The sequence below is a fragment of the Pleurodeles waltl genome, chromosome 1_1 (assembly GCF_031143425.1).
Source record: "Pleurodeles waltl isolate 20211129_DDA chromosome 1_1, aPleWal1.hap1.20221129, whole genome shotgun sequence".
Taxonomy (NCBI): Eukaryota; Metazoa; Chordata; class Amphibia; order Caudata; family Salamandridae; genus Pleurodeles; species Pleurodeles waltl.
Window position 1 is genome coordinate 860255141 of NC_090436.1, and position 19145 is coordinate 860274285.

Sequence of the window (19145 nt, forward strand, 5' to 3'; positions counted from 1 at the left end):
TGTAGGTGATTTCCTCCCGCTTTCTCTCTTTCTCACTATTTTCCTCCTTGTCTGTTTTTCTGTCTTGCTCTGGGTTAAAGTCTGATGATGAAAAATAAGTGTCAGTCCCTACCTGCATCCACCGGCTCGAATGAAGCACTGGGGAAACCGTATACCCAGATGTTCTTCACCATGCAAGTCCATCTTTTTAAAAATAGTTGAGCAAGGGTCGGTCCTTAAGTTTATGAAATTTAAATTTTGGCCAGCATTGTATTCTTTATGAAGAACCCAAATGGTTGCCATTTAGGTGTTGTCCTGATAAGTTTTATCATTAGAGTCGAATTTTATCTTCTTTGATAAAAATATTATCAATCTATAACCATATTGGGTTTCTGTCTAGTGGGTCGCAGTGTTTCATTGAACACACACCGCACTCGTTCTATATTTGCGTAGGACCACAATTTAGTCATTCATCGGATCGCGCTTTAACGTAGGGAGCTAGCTTCTTGCCAGCATCGCGTCTCTTCTTCTCCTAACACAGCAGTCCAGTGGCTCACTGCCAAGACTGCCTACCACGCAACAAATGAAAGGAATGCCCCGTCCGCTCCTGAAATTGCCTGAAACTCTGATTGTATTAGCTGTTATACAAGTACAGTTGGCTTGTGATGAACAGTAAACTGCCAGTACCTTGCCCAAGGGAATAAAGCATTCTTTGGAAAGAGAACTTTCCAGTGCCAAACAGTTTATCGTTTATAAATGGCAACGCAGCACGCAGTGAATAATGGGGCTGTTCCTTTCTGAATAAACAATTTTGTCAGCATTTATTAAGCAGGCAGCAGGCTTCACCATGAATGGCAAAATACTGTATCCCATGTATCAGTTGTGTGAAATACTTTAGAGTTTCTTTTAGGCTTCTCTTGTGTTTGTCATCTAAGCCAGACACTGTTGCCTTTCCTTTCCTAGTTAAGAAGCAGGCATAGTCTTCAAGCAGTGACACTGCGTTATACAATGGAAATGATTACGCCTTACTCCAGAACTGGAAGGCCTGCTAGTTTCCATTATGTGATTGCCAAAAATTCCAAATTTGAGGGACCTACAACGTACTGAGGTCGGTTCAAGATTTGCTTACATGTGTGTAACCAAGATTTGACCTTGATTAATATGTTACATTTGCTTTTTGTTGCTCGTAATTCTGTCAAAATTACACAAGGTTTCATACATTTAGACTATTGTTTGCAGGTAATCTTTGCTTCCAGGTGCACCTTCAGTCTTGAATGTGTCTTTTGGTTTTAGTTACTGACAGACTATGCGATAAGAACTGTTGCATCCTAATACCTTCCAAATGCAATTTAAGGGGACTTTCATTCACTTACTGACAAAGCTATTAACTGGGTCTCAAAAGTGGGTACATTGTTTTAGACGAGGCTGGCTTTTAGTAGGTCTTGTTCTGTTGTAACAGTTTGTTTTAATAGTGAATGGGTGTCAGCAGTGTGCAGGTGATGCACGATGTTTTATATTATTTGTAATGGTTTTTTCACTTATCTTAGGATGTGGAAGATGAAGTGTTCTTCTAGGTCTGATGATGGGTCTTGGGTTATGTAATTTTTGTTACACATATTTGAAAGTTTTGATAATACAGTGGCTTTTTTTTGTATATGATTGACTGTTTTAAATTTGGTTTCTGGTTGAGGGGGGTGAAACCCTACTCAAGCAGCATCTACAATCTCTGTAAGGGTGAAAAACAAGCAAACCCCAAATAACTATGCTTAATCCTCTGGTAGCTTGGCATAAAGCTGCCAGGCTTAACTTAGAAGCACTGTTGAAAGTATTAATGGAGCACTTCAAATGGTAGTAAAATGAAAACACAACCCAAGAAAAATCCAACACCAATTTGGAAAAATAGAGTACATTTAAATAACTTAATTGACACAAAAACGAAATGGGCCAGTTACAGGGACCAAGTTAGGCCCGCCGAATCAAAGTACCTTAAATATTGGTTTGAGGAGTGTTGGGAGACCCCTTGTTGAGGAAGCGTCTTGCAGCAGCAGTTTCGAAGACCTGCAGGGCTCTGATGTGAGGTCTTGCGTCATTGTCAAAGACACCATTGATATGAGGCTTGTGATGCAAAGTCCTGCATCAAACATGTGCCGCGCACTGACGGTTCCAAAGAAGCTACTGGGCTGCAGTGTGGAGTCCTGTGTTGTTTTCGAGGACCTTTGATGAGGGGCTTGCAATGCAAAGGTATGCGGCAAGGACGTGTTTTGCCGTGGCGGTTTTGAGGAAGCTGCAAGCTATGATGTGAGGTACTGTGCTGGGGTGCATAACGCAGCAACAGTTTTGAAGTGTCTGTGGGGAGATGCATCTTGCTGTGCCAGTTCTGCCTATAGGACCACAGCTGGGCTGGCAGAGCTCCTTCAGGCCCTCTTCCAAGTGTCCATTACTGGGGAGGCACCACTTGAGTGGGGGGGGGGGCGGGGCTCACAGTCAGGGGGTAAGTTGAAGGTGGTTGGAACTGTCCTTGAAGCTTTGATCAGGAGTCCAGCCAACTAGCTCTTGGAGTCACTCTGGTTGCTCTGTTTCAGGATGCTGGTCCAGTCCTTTCACTCAGGCAGAATAGCAGCTTGTCATGCAGCAGAACAGCACAGCAGTTCTTCTCAGACTGAGTTGTGCTGAAAAGTTGGGTCTGAGGGATCCATTATTTATTCCTGGTGCCCACTTTGAAGTAGGTTTAAAGAAGGTTCTCGAGGTTCCACCCCAGAAGTGTTTGGAATTTCCTGCCTACCTGCCCTTTCCCCAGCTTTTCTGTGGTCACAATCAGCTAGTGTCAAACCCTTTGTGAGTGTGCTCAGGCAGAGCCTTGGTATTATGCAAGTGTGGTATGTGACAGCTCCTCTCCCTCATCAAGTCATAGATGGCCCATCCTGCCAACACATATGCTCCTTTGTCTCACTGTCTGGGAGCAATACACAAAGACCAACTGCCAGCTACACAGAGTCATGCGACCCAGGGTATAGGCTTCAGGCACCAAATGGTCGGGACAAGAAAATGCCAACTTTCTAAAAGTGGCATTTTCAGTACTATGGCTTAAAATCAGACTTTACTAATAAAGAGTGTTTTAAATTGCAGTTCCTTAGACACCAAGCTCAAAATTTCTACCTGTTCTCAATTGAAAGATATCACTTAATAAATGTAATAAGTTAACCCATTGTTATCCTGTCAAAGAGGTAGGCCTTGTTGTAGTGAAAAACTAATTTAAGACTTCTTCACTACCAGAACATGTATAAGTTAAAAGTATATGTCCAACTTTTTAAACACTTTGCACCCTTTTCTACGGGCTGTGTAGGGCTTAATCTATCTGTGACTCACATGTATCAAAAAGAAAGGTTTAGGCCACCAAGAGGTTTATCTTATCAGGTCGGTAGGGCAGGTTAAATTGCACACACGGACTGCAATGGAAGGCCTGAGACATGTCTAAAAGGGCTACATAGGTGGGTGGCACAACCAGTGGTTTAAGCCCACTAATGGCATTTAATGTACAGGTCTTTGATATATATATGTAGAACTACTTTACTAGGGACTTGCAAGTAAATTAACTGTGCCAATTAGATCTGTTTGGGGAGGTTTCTGCGTTCACCATAAATTGGGAGAAATCCCTGCGATTTCTGGTGGGAAACTGGGATCCAGGTGAGGCACTTGGCCTGCCACTGAGGGTGGAACTGGATGGATTTAAATACCCGGGGATGTGGATTACTAGAGACCTAGAGTTGCATTATGAGGCAAACCTGCCCCCCTCCTAACATAGGTAGACTGAGATGTAAGGCACTGGCAGACGTTGCACTCACCCTACTGGGTAAGGTGGCAGTGTTTAAAATGTTGGCACTTTCCAGTTTCTTTACGTGCTCCAGAACTCACCGCACAAGATCTCCGATTCTTTCTTTGCAAGGCTGGATGCTCTGGCCCATCAACTGTTGTGGGTGGGTGGTCAACCTTGGGTGGAACTGTTTGTCCTCCAAAAATCCACATATGAAGGTGGTATATCTCTACTAAATATCAGCAAATAGTATGAGACGCCAAAGGTGTGTGTGATTAATCATTTGATATATGAGGTCTGGGGGACCTGGCTTTTCACCATGATAGGCTGGGAATGGGTGAGAAGAGCTACATAAATGCACTGTATGGGGGCAAGCTAAGAGCAGACTTATGCCTGGCCACAATGACTGTGTTGGATGCTTAGAGGAAGTTGACCAAAGGGATGGAGTGGGGAAGAGGCTGACCCCGAGGACACTGCTTTGGGAGGAAACCAGAATGCATCAAGTGGCAACCTTAACAAAATTTCAGATTTGGGATAATATTGGCACCTCAACCATTGCAGATGGTCCACCTACAGACCTGATATCGCAGACACAATGGCTGAAATTCGGCCAATTGAGGAACGGCCTCATAAAATGTGTGTCCCCTGACAAGACCAACCTAAGGATGACATGGTGTCTTCAATTCTGTCATAGTTTGTGCAGTAGTGTAGCTGTCAAATGAAGTGTTTTCACTCATTTATTGCCTAGTGGTGTCATTAGATTTGCATGTTTTATTTTTCTATCTCATCTGTTAATTTCTGGCTCTTTCGCCTCATATATGTATGTTTTAGGCTGATGTAGCTTGTCTGTAAATTAGAATTTGTATTTGTGATTAGGATTTGTGTTGGTTTGGGATTTAGTTGGTGTAGGAAAGTACCCTCTTTCTTGGCATGGTTCCCCCCATTTTCTGCCTGTTGTCAGTGTGTTTGACTGTGTCTACTGAGATCCTGCTAACCAGGACCCCAGTAGTTTTGCTCTCTCTTCTAAACTGTACTTCTTCCCACAATTGGCATACTGGTCCCCCATGTAAGTCCCTAGTCTATGGTATCTAGGTACCCAGGGCATTGGGGTTCCAGGGGATCCATATGTGCTGCAGCAGTTATTCTGCTATCCATAGGGAGCCCATGCAAAGGGTTCTGCAGGCCTGCCATTGCAGTCTGCGTGCAAAGGGTGCATGCACCCGTTTTCACTACAGGTCACTGCCCCAGGTCACTGTAAGTCACCCCTATGGTAGGCCCTATCAGCCCAGAGGGCAGGGTGCAAGTACCTGAGTGTGCAGGCACCCGTGCACTAGCAGAGGTGCCCCCACAAACGCCAGATCCATTTTACTGGACTTTGTGAGTGCTGGGACGCCATTTTACATGTGTACTGGACATAGGTCACTACCTATGTCCAGCTACATAATGGTAACTCCGAACATGGGCATGTTTGATACCAAACATGTCTGAATCATACCCCAATACTGTTGCAAGTATTGAAGTATGATTCCATGCACTCTGGGGACTCCTTAGGGGACCCTCAGCATTGCTACCACCATTCTTACAGGGTTTTCTGGGCAGCCTAGCTGCTGCCACTTCTCAGACAGGTTTCTGCCCTCCTGCTGCTTGATCTGATCAAGCCTAGGAAGGCATAACAAAGGATTTCCTTTGTGAGAGGGAGGTAACACTCTCTCCCTTTGGAAATAGGTGTGACTGGGATGGGTAGCCTCCCCAAGCTGCTGGTTTGCTTTGAAGGGCACATTTGGTGCCCTTTGTGCATAAACCAGTCCACACCGGTTCAGGGACCCCCCAGTCCCTGCTCTGGCATGAAACTGGACAATGGAAAGGGGAGTGACCACTCCCCTGTCCGTCACCGCCCCAGGGGTGGTGCCCAGAACTGCTTCAGAGGGTCCCTGGGTTCTGCCATCTTTGTTTCCAAGGTTGGCAGGGAACTCTGGGAGCATCTGAGTGGCCACGCCAGGCAGGTGATGTCAGAGCCCCTTCCTGATAGGTGCTTACCTGGTTAGGCAACCAATCCCCCTTTCAGGACTATTTAGCATCTCTCTCTTGGGTGGGTCTTCAGATTCGGCTTGCAAGATTCAAGCAGGACTCCTCTGCAACCTCTGCTTCGACTTCTGGTCTCTGGAACCACGACTGGACCCTCCAGGAACTGACAAACATTGCTACAACAAAGAAGACTCTACTGCAACTTTGTTTCCACATCTCCTGTCAGCTTTGCAACATTTTCCAGGCCGTGCATCCTCAGAAGACTGCAACTCTTCAGCCTGCATAAGAAGAAGAAGGAATCTCCCTGGGAGTGAAGGAATCACTCCCCTGCAACCGCAGGCAGCTACAACAAGCGATGACCGGCTATGTGGATTCCCTCTCCTACTGAGCTGGATGGATCCTGCCTCACAGGTGGTGGTCCGGAGTAGTCCTCTTGGTCCTCTCTGCCAGCTGTCCATCTTTGGTGAATGTCATTCTTTGCCTTCTTACGCAGGACGGTACCAATGTGCACCGCGATCTTCAGCCGACATTTAGCTCCAGCCCCAGCACTCTGTCCTACAAAGCACACCCTCCTGCGTGGTTCTCCTGCGGTGTAGGATCCTCCTTTGTAGTGCTGCGTGGGCTACCTCTGTGACTCCTGTGTCACCGTCCTGTTGGACTCCTGTGGGTGCTGCCTCTGCTCCTGTGGACTCTCTGAGGGTCAGTTGTGACTCCCCTCCTGGGTTGAGTCCTGATGGGCCTTGCTTGTCCCCGGAAGCACCTCTTTTCCACTAACCACAAGTTTGCCTTTGCCAAGGCCTGTTGGTGGAATTCCTGCATGACACCCGTCTGCAATCTTCCTTCCAGCGTGGGGCTTCATCTGCATCCATCAGGAACTCTTCTCTGACTCCAGGGATACAGTGCTGACCTGTTATTCATCACCATCGACCAACTCCTGCAAACAGAGCTGGGTGAGTAGTAGCTCCTACTCCTCCTGAACTCTACTGTGACTCTTGGACTTGGTCCCCTCGCTCCACAGATCTTCTCTCTTCAGGAATCCACTGCTGGTTTTCTTGCAGGCTTGTCAGGGTATCTTCTTTTTTCTTCTTGTCCTCCTTTTGGGTGGTTTAGGGAAAATCCAGTGTTTTACTCCTGCATTCCTGGTCGCTGGGGAGTTCTGTGTTACTTACCTCTGTGGTTTTCTAGTACTCTCATCTCCCCTCTACATATTTTAGTTACCTAGGTCGGGGTACCCTATTGCATTCCATTTTTTTAGTATATGGTTTGTTCTCCCCCTAGGATCACTATTGGATATTGTTATTTGCACTGTTTTCTAACCTTTTCTATGCCTGATTCTGATTACTAATATATATATTTAGTGTATTTCTTACCTCCTAAGGGTGATTTGTTGGAAAAATAAAGTACCTTTCTTTTTGTATAACTGAGTGTTTTCTTTCATGTTTGTAAGTGCTGTGTGACTACAGTGGTATTGCATGAGCTTTGCATGTCTACTAGATAAGCCTTGGCTGCTCATCCACAGCTACCTCTAGAGATTAATTAGTGTACGTTAAGGGCGTCTTCAAAGGTGGCTTACTCATAATTTCATTGGAATGTGTCCCACGTCTATCTCCATCACTCTGACACTCTGAGATGTTCAGTGTATACAGCTCCAGACCTTGGAGTAACAGAGGAAAAAGTTAAAACCAGACATTCCTAGTTTGCCGCATGCCCATGCTTAGTCCTTTGGACATGCACAGTTTGTCTGGGCGTAGACCTCCAACTCATAGTGCTCTTTTAGATAGGTGAGCCTGAAAACTGGACAAATATTTCTCTAAAAGAGCACTGTGGCTATGTTCTCCAAAGGCACTTACATTGTACCTGTGGTACAAGACCCTTCATGTGTGTCAGACTATGAGCCAACTGAGCCAGTGGAGCAACAGGGAGAGGTATCTACCTGAGTGGGACATGTGGAGTCGGCTGGTGCAAGGTAAGTATTGTTTCAAACACTGGCAAAAAGAGTTTTTGGTCTCAAAAAGCACACATTGCCACCAGTGGTATAACAAAGGCCCGCTGCCCCCTTTCTGGTAGCCTCCTCAGCACAGCATCTGCCCTGAGTGAGTCTGGAGAGAGGGGGGGACCCTCCAGACTGTTCTTTGCAGGGAAACCCTCTCCAGCTTTGTTACACCAATGATTGCCACAGTAGTTCCTGGCACTGAACAAAACTATTTTGTGTGCCAATATGCTTCTTGTGGAAGAGCAGAATGTGATCACTCACAGTAAAGCCAGCCGATAGATAGAGAAATAGAAGTTTAATAAAAACAAAATGTCTTTGTTAATGCCAGACCTATGAGGGACCCAATTCTTAAAGAAAATCACAAAAGTGCACCAATGGAATATTTCTTTGAATTAGTGGCGTTCATGAATTCACAAAAATGTACTGAAGTAGACCACAAAATAGTACTCCTGGAAAATATTTGTGAACTATATTCTAGCACAAACAAATATGCATGTGTAGATTTGCTCATATGAAAATCTATTGAGCGTTTACAAGTGCACTTTCCCTCCAACCACTTTTTTCCCAACCCTGGAAGAAATTCTACTTCTGCCATTGTCAGGAATACATTTCCAGTCTTTCGCATTATGGGAAAAGAGCTGGTAAAAGTCCTTTAACATGCAAGTTAGTAGGTTTGCAGACTCAAAGGCATTCCAGCTATGGAACTATTGCTTACTGCTTTCTCCAGCCCCAGTATGTAGATCTGCAAAAATGTGGCAAAATAAGGAAATTGCTATAGTTGGGATTGAAATTGAAAGTGTTCAAGCCCCACTATAGTAGTAGTCCTGGCATAATCAGAGAGGCTAATATCAAAGCTCTTACATAATGAGATTGCTGCCATAAGTTGTTGCCGTATTACATGGCATCAAAGGGACAAGTAGATTTTTTTACAGGACAAGTAGATTTAAGAAACAACCTGTCTCATGGACAAGTAGATATTTTATTAAATTCCACACCCTGAAGATCATAAATATCTAATTTTAATGATTATCATTTTATCCCTTTATCAATATTTCTAGATAATCTTTCCTTTCCCTTCCTCCTTAATCACTCATTTCGTTATTTTTCTGCTTATGTGCATTTTCATTTATGTTCGTATATTTATTTTATGTTTTCATTCTCATTTATTATATCAAATGTTTATTACTCTAGCTCTGTCACCGTTTAGATTTTATCTTATGTACTCGAATGTTACTTTTGCTGTTTCTTAACACACACATACTAAAAAAAATAAAGTACTGCTTAAAAGGACTGAATGTTGTCTTTCCTTCACGTTTTTCATTCTTTTTGACAGCAAGGTATCCAAGTTACACTCATAACACCTGTAGTCAGTTCCCCTTTTTAGAGCTACTTAGTTCTTGCAATGAGAATCTACTTAGGAGGTATATGTTGGAAAAGCATAAAGGAAGTGAATCATAGAATGGTAGATAGATGCTCTGGAAGTGAAAGGCTGCGTGAGAGTGGATTGTCTGAACTACCTTTAGCACCTGTGGCTTTTTGGCCGTTTGAGAGGGAAATTGTGCTGAATAATCACCCATTTACATGATGAAATTTCTCCGTACAACAAACCACCCTTGCAATTATGGTTCACTATATTGTTTTTTATTTCTCTAATTGGAAATCCAAGGGTATAAGTACTGCATGTTAATTCAACTAGAAATAATGTAGCTAATGTGGTTTACCAAAAAGTATAGACTGATCAGCAAGGTCTGCTCGGCAATTCCACATACTTTCTGTTAAATGCTGCTGCTCAGTTTTACTAAGTTGCTCTCTGTCAAAACCCGTCCTGAGCTCCTTACGTTACTGGCTATTTTATTTGGCTTGGTAATAGCTTCTATCAAATAATAGGTTGGAGAAAGCCAAATAACATAATATTAACAAGCATTGGCAAAGCCAATGGGTCTCGCAAGCCAGTGGCTTTTGCTGATGGTCTGCAGTATCGATAAAAACAATCTGAAAAGAGTGCTCTCCAAAGCCATGTGTACACATCATGGAACTGTGGTGGCCAAGAAAGATAATGTACATTTGCTTGCATCACCATGCATGCGCACCTGTATGGCATGAAATGACCATCGTTTTAAGTTTTGTTTTATTTACCAGATGCAAGATGGTGGACTCGACTTGGAGGGCAGGTACATAAAAAAAATAAAGTAAAGGTTAAGATGCCCAAAAATGCTGTTGAAAACAGAAAGAATCAGCCGGCAAATGAGAGCTGTCAAGTCATCTGAAAAAAAGAAAATATTTGTTTTAAGGACTGTGACAGGAGGAGAGCAATGGAGGAGTGCGTGTTGGGGGGGAGAAGTAAATGCATGGGGTCAATGGGTGGTGGGAGGATAGCAACAGAGGAACTAGAGGCAGGGGAGTAAAGAAAAAGCAAAATCAAACACGGTGGGGGAAGCAAGCAGTGGACAAGCTGTGAGCAGTAGAGGAGAGGCAATATGCAGCTCCTGATGAGGGGGCTGTATTTTAGGTGGAGAGCAGCAAGTGAGGAAGAGAGAGAGCAAGAAAGCACATGTATTCTAATGTAGTGCTGAAGAAAAGAGAAACAAAAGTAGTCCAGTAAGTGTGAGCAGTAGAAGGTTACAACTCATGCATTCAAAATAGTAAAAAAAAATATGGCCCACGATATAGAAAAACATAAGCTTTGGCAAAGCCAATAGGGCTCACCTAACCAAGAGCTATTGGCATTGCCAATGTGTTTTAGCCATTCTGTACACCAGTGTGGCCGCTGTTCAACATGGCTAAAAGTTAGTGGGATAAAGGAGAATGGCGTAGAGTAGAGTGGCGAAGCCTGGTGTGTCATGGACTGCTGTGTTGTGGAGTAGCGTTGTGGATGGCCTGGGCGGAGGGGCATAGAATGGCGTAGAATGAAGTACAGCGGAGTAAAGTAGAGTATCATGGAGTGGAGGGACATAGAGTCGAGAGACGTAGATTTGGGGGGCATAGAGTGGAAGAAAGTGTCAGAGTGGAGTGCCGTAGATTGGAGTAAAATGTCATGGAATGTCGTAAAGTGTCGTAGAGTGAAGCGGCATTGAGTGGAGTGGCGTATAGTGCAGTAGAGTGCGGTACAGTGTCATAGAATGGAGTGGCATAGAGTGTTGTAGAGTAGAGTAACGTAAAATGTCATAAAGTGGAGGGTTGTGGAGTGAATTGTGTCATAGAGTAGTATAATAGCATGGAGTGGAGTGTCATATAGTGGAGTGTCGTAGTGTGGAGTGTCGTGGAGTGATGTAGTGTGGCGTATGCGTGGTGTGGTAGTGCACTGTCATTGCAAACAAAATACTTTCAGTTGAAATGATCATTACATTTGTGCATACAGTATCTCCTGGAGAATTCTAGCTGCAGATTCCTTACCTTTGAATTTCCCAGGCATCAGACTGGATCTGGATACTTTTGCGTGAGCAGTACCCCCGCGCGCCATCGTGTGGCTTCATTCAGTTCCGCACTGCGTTTTTGGTGCTGGAATTAACACTGGAGCACCTATATAGGCGCCACCTAAGCAGGCTGACGTCATTTCTTTTCTTTCCGCACCAATTAGCACTGATTCAGGGAAGAGCTACCCATCTGTCTGTTTTTGACAGGTTTTTCGACTTTGTCTACTATTTTTGGAAGTGTGTCAAGGAATGTTTTCTAGGAAGGCAGGTTTCAAACTGTGTGGTGCCTATTGCTGCACCATTTCGGTTACAGACCCATGGTCAATTTATGGTGTCTCAAGCACGTCCACGGCTTGAAGTCATATGCTTGGACTGCCAGACCATGACGCTGAAAGCTTTGAGGAAGCTGTCCCTAAAACTGCGTGCGGCCTGGCAGTCGAAGCCAGCTAGCGTGACTCCCAAGAGATCTTGGTGCAGATTGAGAAGCAGGACGCGGGACTGCTCCAGGAGCCCAAAGTCCTCTTCCTTGCCCTCGAGGTTGAATAAGAAGAAGTCTAAATGGACTTTGACTTTGCCTTGTCCGTCGGCCAATGCGACAAGTGAGGATGATTGGCGATCCCGGCATAGTTCTGCGGAGCTATTGCCAGGTCTGACTCTATGCCTCTCCCCCCCTCCCATTTGGGGGAGTGACCACTGCTCAGTTCAGAGATTTCTGCAAGGCCATGTGCCTCCGTAGCGCCTTCGTGCCCCGTGGGGTTAGAGGAGGCCCCATCAGGTTCCACACCAATGGCTCAAGCCTTGGCTCGGATTGGGTCTCACAGATCCAATCTCTGATCTGGATAGGCAACAGTCGTGCCAAAGCGACTTTCTCTGGTGCTGATCTTGACTCCGATGCTACTGGCAGCACCAGCTCCATTCTCATTCCTGATGACTTTGAGTCGGAATGGCGTCATTGTATACTGATTATGGTGCTGGCAGGGCACAATGGTCCTAGGTCATTGCCTGAGCGTTTTCTGGATCAACCATGCATTTGGGGAAGAGAGGGAGTGGTCACTGGACCCTATAGAATACCAATTAGATACCTCAGCTTCACTGGACTGGTACGAGGAACTAGGAAATGGCAGTGGACTGGACACCTCCCCAGATACTGGCTTGCTCTCTCACCCCACCGTGGCTATGGGGGAAGGAGCATCTTATGCAGTGGTGATGAAAAGGGCAGCAGAGATCCTTGATTTCGAACTTTCCTTTGTGGCGGTCAAGACTAACATCTTGACAGAAGTGCTTCAGCCTGGGGCTTCTTCATCTGAGCCCCTATTGCCCTTTATTGAACCACTGACTGATGTCCTGCAGGGAACTTGGCCCAACCCGAGCACAGGAGCTCCTGTGGACAGGACAATTGCCCGCCGCAATTGTCCTGCCCCATACGACCCTTGTTTTCTCACCCAACACTTGGTAGTCCAAGCCTCAACTTCCCGTGGTGTATTCCCTGCAGCTCCCCTAGATAGGGAATCCAAGAGGCTGAATAACGTAGGCAAGAAAACATTTTCTTCCACCGGCCAAGCATTGCTGTAGGTGAACACTGCTGATTCCCATACCTTTTTGGATACGGTTGGGCAAGTGCTGCAACAGGTCCCGGAGGAGGCCCAGGCCATCCTCTACCAAGCAGCAAAGGACAGGAGAGATGCCGCAAAGTTCACCATTAGGCGTGGTCTGGACACGACTGACACGCTGGGAAGAGCAATTTCCTTGACTGTGGCCTTGAGGCACCATGCCTGGCTGGTAACATCTGGCTTTTTGGGGGATGTCCACTCCAGCATCATGGACATGCCTTTCGATGATACTTCTCTCTTTGAAGAGAATGCAGACTTGGTGCTGGAGCAGTTCAAGGACTCCCGGGCTACGGCCAAGTCCTTGGGACTCTCAGTGACACCTCATCTCCAATCTGCCTTTTGTGGCTACAGAAGGGGTGTACCACCGTGCCAGCCCAATGCCAGGCACTGTCCTATGCAGGCTCCCTAAGCTGTGCGAGAGCGTGGAAGTGGTGCATTCCGACCCCATGGGTCTGGTCGCCAGAAGTCGTCCACCACCTACCCCCCAGCAGCTGCAACCTCTAATCCCTCCTAGTATGGTTCTGCAAGACAGTCGGTGCCCAGTTGGAGGGAGAATCCAACATCATCTCCTCCACTGGCAGTCCATAACATCAGACAAATGGGTCTTGCAGATTAGTCAGAGGGGCTACTCTCTCCCTTTCCAATCTTTCCCTCCTCCTATACCGCCAACGCAAGAACGGCTGGCGAAGGATCATCTGTCTCTGCTCCGAGAGGAAGTTACAGCTCTCTTGGCCAAGAGAGCTATAGAAAGGGTTCATATATCAGAAGTAGGCAGTGGTTATTATTCCCGCAAACTTCCGATTCCCAAAAACAATAAAGGTCTTCACCCTAGTCTAGGATGACGAATCGTCAATCTCTTCCTCAAAAATGAGAAATTCAGGATGCTCACTTTGGCTCAGGTCTTGTGTGCCCCAGCTCAAGGAGACTGGCTGGTAGTGTTGGACTTGCAGCATGCGTATTTTCACAACCCCATACTGTCTGCCCACAAGCTTTACCTGCAGTTCAAGGTAGGCCATGAGCACTTTCAGTTCACCTTGCTACCCCTTGGCCTTACCAGCGCCCCTTGGGTGTTCACCAAGGTGATGCCTGTGGTCGTAAATCATCTGCGCAGATTAGGGGTTTCATTCTCCCCTACCTTGATGACTGGCTGTTGAAGGTGGGTTTGCCCCTGGCTGTCGTGTCCCACCTTCAAACTCCTGCATTCGCTGGGTTTCACTGGGGTTCACTATAATTGTGCTGAAGTCATACCTGACTCCCTGTCAGACGCTCCCTCATCGGAGCTGTTCTGGACACAGTGCAGTTTCGGACTTATCCTCCCAAGCAGCGAGTCCGTGATATTCAGGCTATGATACCGATGTTTCAGCCTCTGTCCTGGATTTTGGTCAGATTGACTCTGAGGCTGCTAGGCCTCATGGCTTCCTGCATCCTGCTGGTGAATCATGCCAGAGGGCATATGCAGGCTCTGTGGTTGTACCTGAAGTTCCAGTGGGCGCAGCATCATGGGAATCCCTCCAATATGGTCCAGATCATCAGTGGTGGCTGATGAACAGCATTTGGGTCAAAGGCCTACTCCTCTTCCTTTCCCAACCAGATCTGACAGTAGTGACAGATGCTTCACTCCTGGGATGGGGTGGCCATCTGGGAGAGGTGAAGGTCAGAGGATTCTGGTCTCCAGTGGAATCGGTACTCCGCATCAACTTGCTGTAGCTCCGTGCGACCCAGCTAGCATTGAAAGCATTTCTTCCCTCTGTCAAAGGGGAGTTGGTGCAAATTTTCATGGACAACACCACCACCATGTGGCACTGCAACAAGCAGGGCGGGGTGGGATCCTGGCCCCTTTGAGAAGAGGCCCTGCGTCTCTGGACATGACTGGAACAGCAGGACATAACCGTTGTGGTTCATCACCTGGCAAGTTCACTGAATGAAATGGACGACAAACTCGGCTGTCAATGCCTAGTGGATCATAAGTCACTTCTCCATTCATAGGTGACGCAAGGACTCTTTCAGCAGTGGGGAGAACTTGTTTAGGTCTGTTCACCTGAAGTGAACATTCAATGGCAGCAGTTTTGCACATTGGAGTTTCCAAGGCGGCTATCGCTCTGAGGTACTTTTTGTCTCAAGTGGAGTTCAGGCCTTCTGTATCCCTTTCTGCATATCCCACTTCTGCCCAGAATTCCCAAGAAGATCAGGAACGACTGGGCTCAAGTTAGCCTTGTGGCTCTGGACTAAGTACGGAGAGTCTGATATCCTGAGCTTCCTAAAATGAGCATCGATCCTCCAATCAGGCTGCCCCTTTGGGAGGATTTTCTGTCGCTACCCGAAACTATCAACTTTCCACCTCCTTGAGTGGAGATTTAGCGACTACAGTTGATAACTTTTGACCTCACTCCCGAAGTCTTTAAAGTTATCTTGGCGGCCAGGCGGCCCTCCACGAAAACGGTATGTGCCTGTTGTTGGCAACAAGTTATAAAATATTGTACAGAAAAGTCTCACCCCTCTTTCTGCCTCTCTTTCTGATATTCTTCTCTTCATTCTTAAGCCTTGCCCATCAGGACTCTGGGCATTCTTAAGTGTTACCTTTCTTCTCTGTCCGGCTTCCTGCGGCTACCTGACCAACCCTCTTTATTTAAGTTCCCTATTGTAAATAGTTGTCTGAAAGGGCTTGCACGTATGTGTCCCCCTTCGCCCTTCATCATGCCTCAGTGGAACCTGAACCTAGTTCTCAAATACTTAATTTGTGCTCCTTCAGAGCCACTACACAATTGTCTCTGCCGGCTGCTTACCATCAAGACACCCTTTTTATTGGCAATAACATCTACCCAGACGGGGAATGAGTGCTTTATCATCTAAGCCTCCCTATCTTACTGTGTTCCCTGACAAAGTGGTGCTTTTCACCCGAGCCTCTTTCGTCCCAAAAGTGGTGACCCCATTCCATTAGGGACAATCAGTCAGTCTGCCTACCTTTTAAGCTCCTCCACGTCAGTCTAAATAGGAGGAGTGACCCCACTGTCTGGTCCCAGAATGAGCATTGTCGTTCTTCCTTGACTGCAGATAAGAGTTTCTAGTGGACCAACTCTTCATGGGCGGTGTAGGAGCTAAAAAAGGCCAGGCAGTACAGAACAAACCATTTCATGCAGGGTTGTTCTCTGAATCAAGATCGGCTTGCCCTGGATAAAAAAAAACAGTCTCCGGAGGGCTTAAGGGCCCATTCCACCAGAGAAAAAGCTGCGGCTAGGTTGTTAGCTCATGGAGTCCCAGTACTGGACATATGTCACTCAACAACATCGGCGTCCCTGCACACGTTTACTAAACACTACTGCCTGGACAGTCAGATATGCAGAGATGGGCATGTCGCATGTTCGGTCCTGCAGGACTTCTTAGTACAGGTAAATTTGTCCACAGCCCACCACCAGGAGGATATGGGTTGGGTATCTATTCAAAGTTAAGGAACCTGCAGATAGAAGTCTCTAATAGATGAACAAGTTACTTACCATCAGAAACGCATTATCTGGTAGAGACAATATCTGACTGCAGATTGCTTACAGACCCACCCATGCCTCCCCGTGCTGCGGACAGATTTCCAGGGCTAGGATTGTTTCCCCTTTTCAGGGCTCTAGTTCTGACACACAGTTGTCAGTTCACTTCATGGCTCTGCACTTCTGGCATGTAAAGTCCCGAAAGTAATTGACGGCGCTCCTGGGTGGCGCCTATATAGGTGACCTCAGTGTCACTTCCAGCGCCGATGACACCATGCGGAACCTAATGAAGCCACCCGACGGTGCGCAGGGGTGCTGCTCACACAAAAGTTTCCAGATCTCATCTGATGCCTGGGAAATTTAAAGCTAAGGAATCTGCAGCTAGATATTGTCTCTACCAGCTAATGTGTTACCCAAGGTAAGTAGCTTTTTTTTTAGAGATGAATTTATACATCGTACAAACAATAGTGTGTGGAAATGTCATCACGTAGTGTACTGATTTGTTTTGATTGTATTAAAATATTTGTGTCCACCACACTTCAGAATAACAAATTCCTAATTCTGAAATATTTTGAAATATTTGCATAGTTCATTTACAGATATTTACATTTTGTTGTGTGCTAGTAAAAAAAAAAAACCTTTTCTTTCCCACTACCCAAAAGATTGTCCTATAGATCCTGTCACATCGAAGTCCGAGAAAGAAAAGTAAACACCAAGCCAAGCTCCCTTGGAAGGCAGAGCATGACATTTGACCTTTGTCTTTGAACGCACAGCAAATGTAACAAGTATTTTAGGCAGGTAATTAGCCGTCTCCCTCACATAAGAAGGGCAGGGGATGTACACATAGCAAGGTCAATCTTGATGCTGCTTTAATGCTTTTTCAAAGACTCATTTCTTTTAGTATTTCACCGATGTAACCACTTTAGTAACAGTTATGAAAATAATGTCCATCACCAACCTTGTTGCAGGTACAGTAGGTAAGTCCAAACAGAAGCAAATCTATAATATTACAGGAGTAGGCCTTAATTGTCCTCCACAATGATGCATAAGAAAAACATTAGGTTAGATCATAGAGTGGTCAGAGGGGAACAGAAGATCTCTACAAGGACATACTGAATCCTCGTCAATGTTGCCAGCCCCCTCCCCATCTGAGGAAGAGTGTACACTAGTACCCTTGAGGAGATTAAAACTTGCCTACAAGTCTGCCTGTGCCCCCTGATCCTTATCAGCCCTGACATCTCGCCTACAGCGCCTCAGATGTATCTCCTTGACCACTGCCCACTCAACCACATATGCGTCCGATCGCTCTGTTAGGGCCTGGCAGGCTCATCTATGCGATTGCCACTTCCTCTTGGTCAGCAGCAACACCAGATGCAGGAACTTAACTAGCATTTTCTGGCCTCTTTGTCGACAGATGTTGGCTAGCAGGCACACTGTCGGCATCACATCCACAGGTATCCGCACCACAGCTCTCACCGAGTTAGAACCTTCAGCCGAGTTGCACACACCACTGGTAGTCTCAAACTAAATGCAAAGCAGTGGACACAGGTGCTTGACATCCGGAACAGTCAACTGGTCTACTGAGATCCATCTTGTGCAACAGCACTGGCCTAACATAGGTGCAGGGCAGACAATTAAAATGGATAAGTTTAAATCTGCTGTCATGGCCCTGTACATTGTAGAGACCAAGGTGGTCATTTTGACATTGGCGGTAAAAACCACCTACGGCCACAAAAATACCATCACGTGGCTACCATCCATCCGCCATATTATGATCGCTGCCGGACTTCCGCCTCAAGAAGGGTGGAAATCCTGCAGTGATCATGCTGCTGGACGGTGGTAAGCTGGCGCTGCTACCACAGGCACCGCCACGCAAGTTGAACGCCACAAGTCGTATATGACAATTCATACGGCCTGGCGGTGTTCTGCTGGCGGGGCGCTGCTAGTGGTAGCAGTGCCCCTTCCTGTTCCCTGCTGGAAGACCTCCTCGACCAAGGTAATTTGGGCTTTCGACAGGGGAGGTGGGTGGGCAGGTGGGGGTGTTTTGTGAGTGTGTGTGTGTGTGTGTGAATGCGTCTGTGTGTGTTGTGTAGTTTGCATGTTTGTATGCGTGAGTGAATGCATTTAAGAATGATGAAGTAAGTGCATGTCTGCATGTCAGTGCGATTGCGTAAGAATGTGTGTTAGTATGTCTAAGTATGCATGTATGAATGCATGTATGCAGTGTGTGTATGAATGCGTGTATGGCAGTGTTATTGAATGGGTGTATACGTGGTGCGTGTGAGTGTGTGTATGGATTCGGGAAGGGGCGTGTGGGGCACTGTGACTGGTGGGAGTGGGATGATATGTGCGTATTTGACTGTGGGGTCTGTTGTGTGGTGTGTGTTTGTCTGAGGGTGTGTGTGTGCATGGGCGGTGGGAGTGTGTGTGTGTTGATCGGAGGGGGTGAGGGGGAGTTTGGATGGAGGGGTGTGGGGGGCGTCTGGTGAGTGTTGGGGGGGGTGGGGGAGCCACCTACCGTGTCAGGGAAGGAAATCCCTGTCACCGGTAGGGCCTACCACCATGGTTTTCGTGGCGTTGCTAATGCCATGAAAACCATGGTGACAGGCAGGCTCATAATGCTGCTGCTGGTACTGTGCCTGCCGCCAGACTGGAGATTGACATCTCCGGCCCGGTGGCTGATACCGCCTTGCCAGTATGAGTGGAGAAAGGGCGGGCTGGCTGCAGCCAACCCCCCATTCTCATAATGTGTCAGTATGTACCGCCAGCCTTTTGGCGCTACTACTGCCACATTAACACTCACCGCTGGGGTCATAATGACCCCCCAAGTTTTGTACC

General features: G+C 46.5%; 1 protein-coding gene across 6 annotated transcripts in view; it reads left to right on the forward strand.

Annotated features, from left to right (window-relative positions):
- The window catches only part of AGTPBP1 (ATP/GTP binding carboxypeptidase 1), an 863873-nt gene that overhangs the window by 122980 nt on the left and 721748 nt on the right, over positions 1–19145 (forward strand). The window lies entirely within an intron of this gene.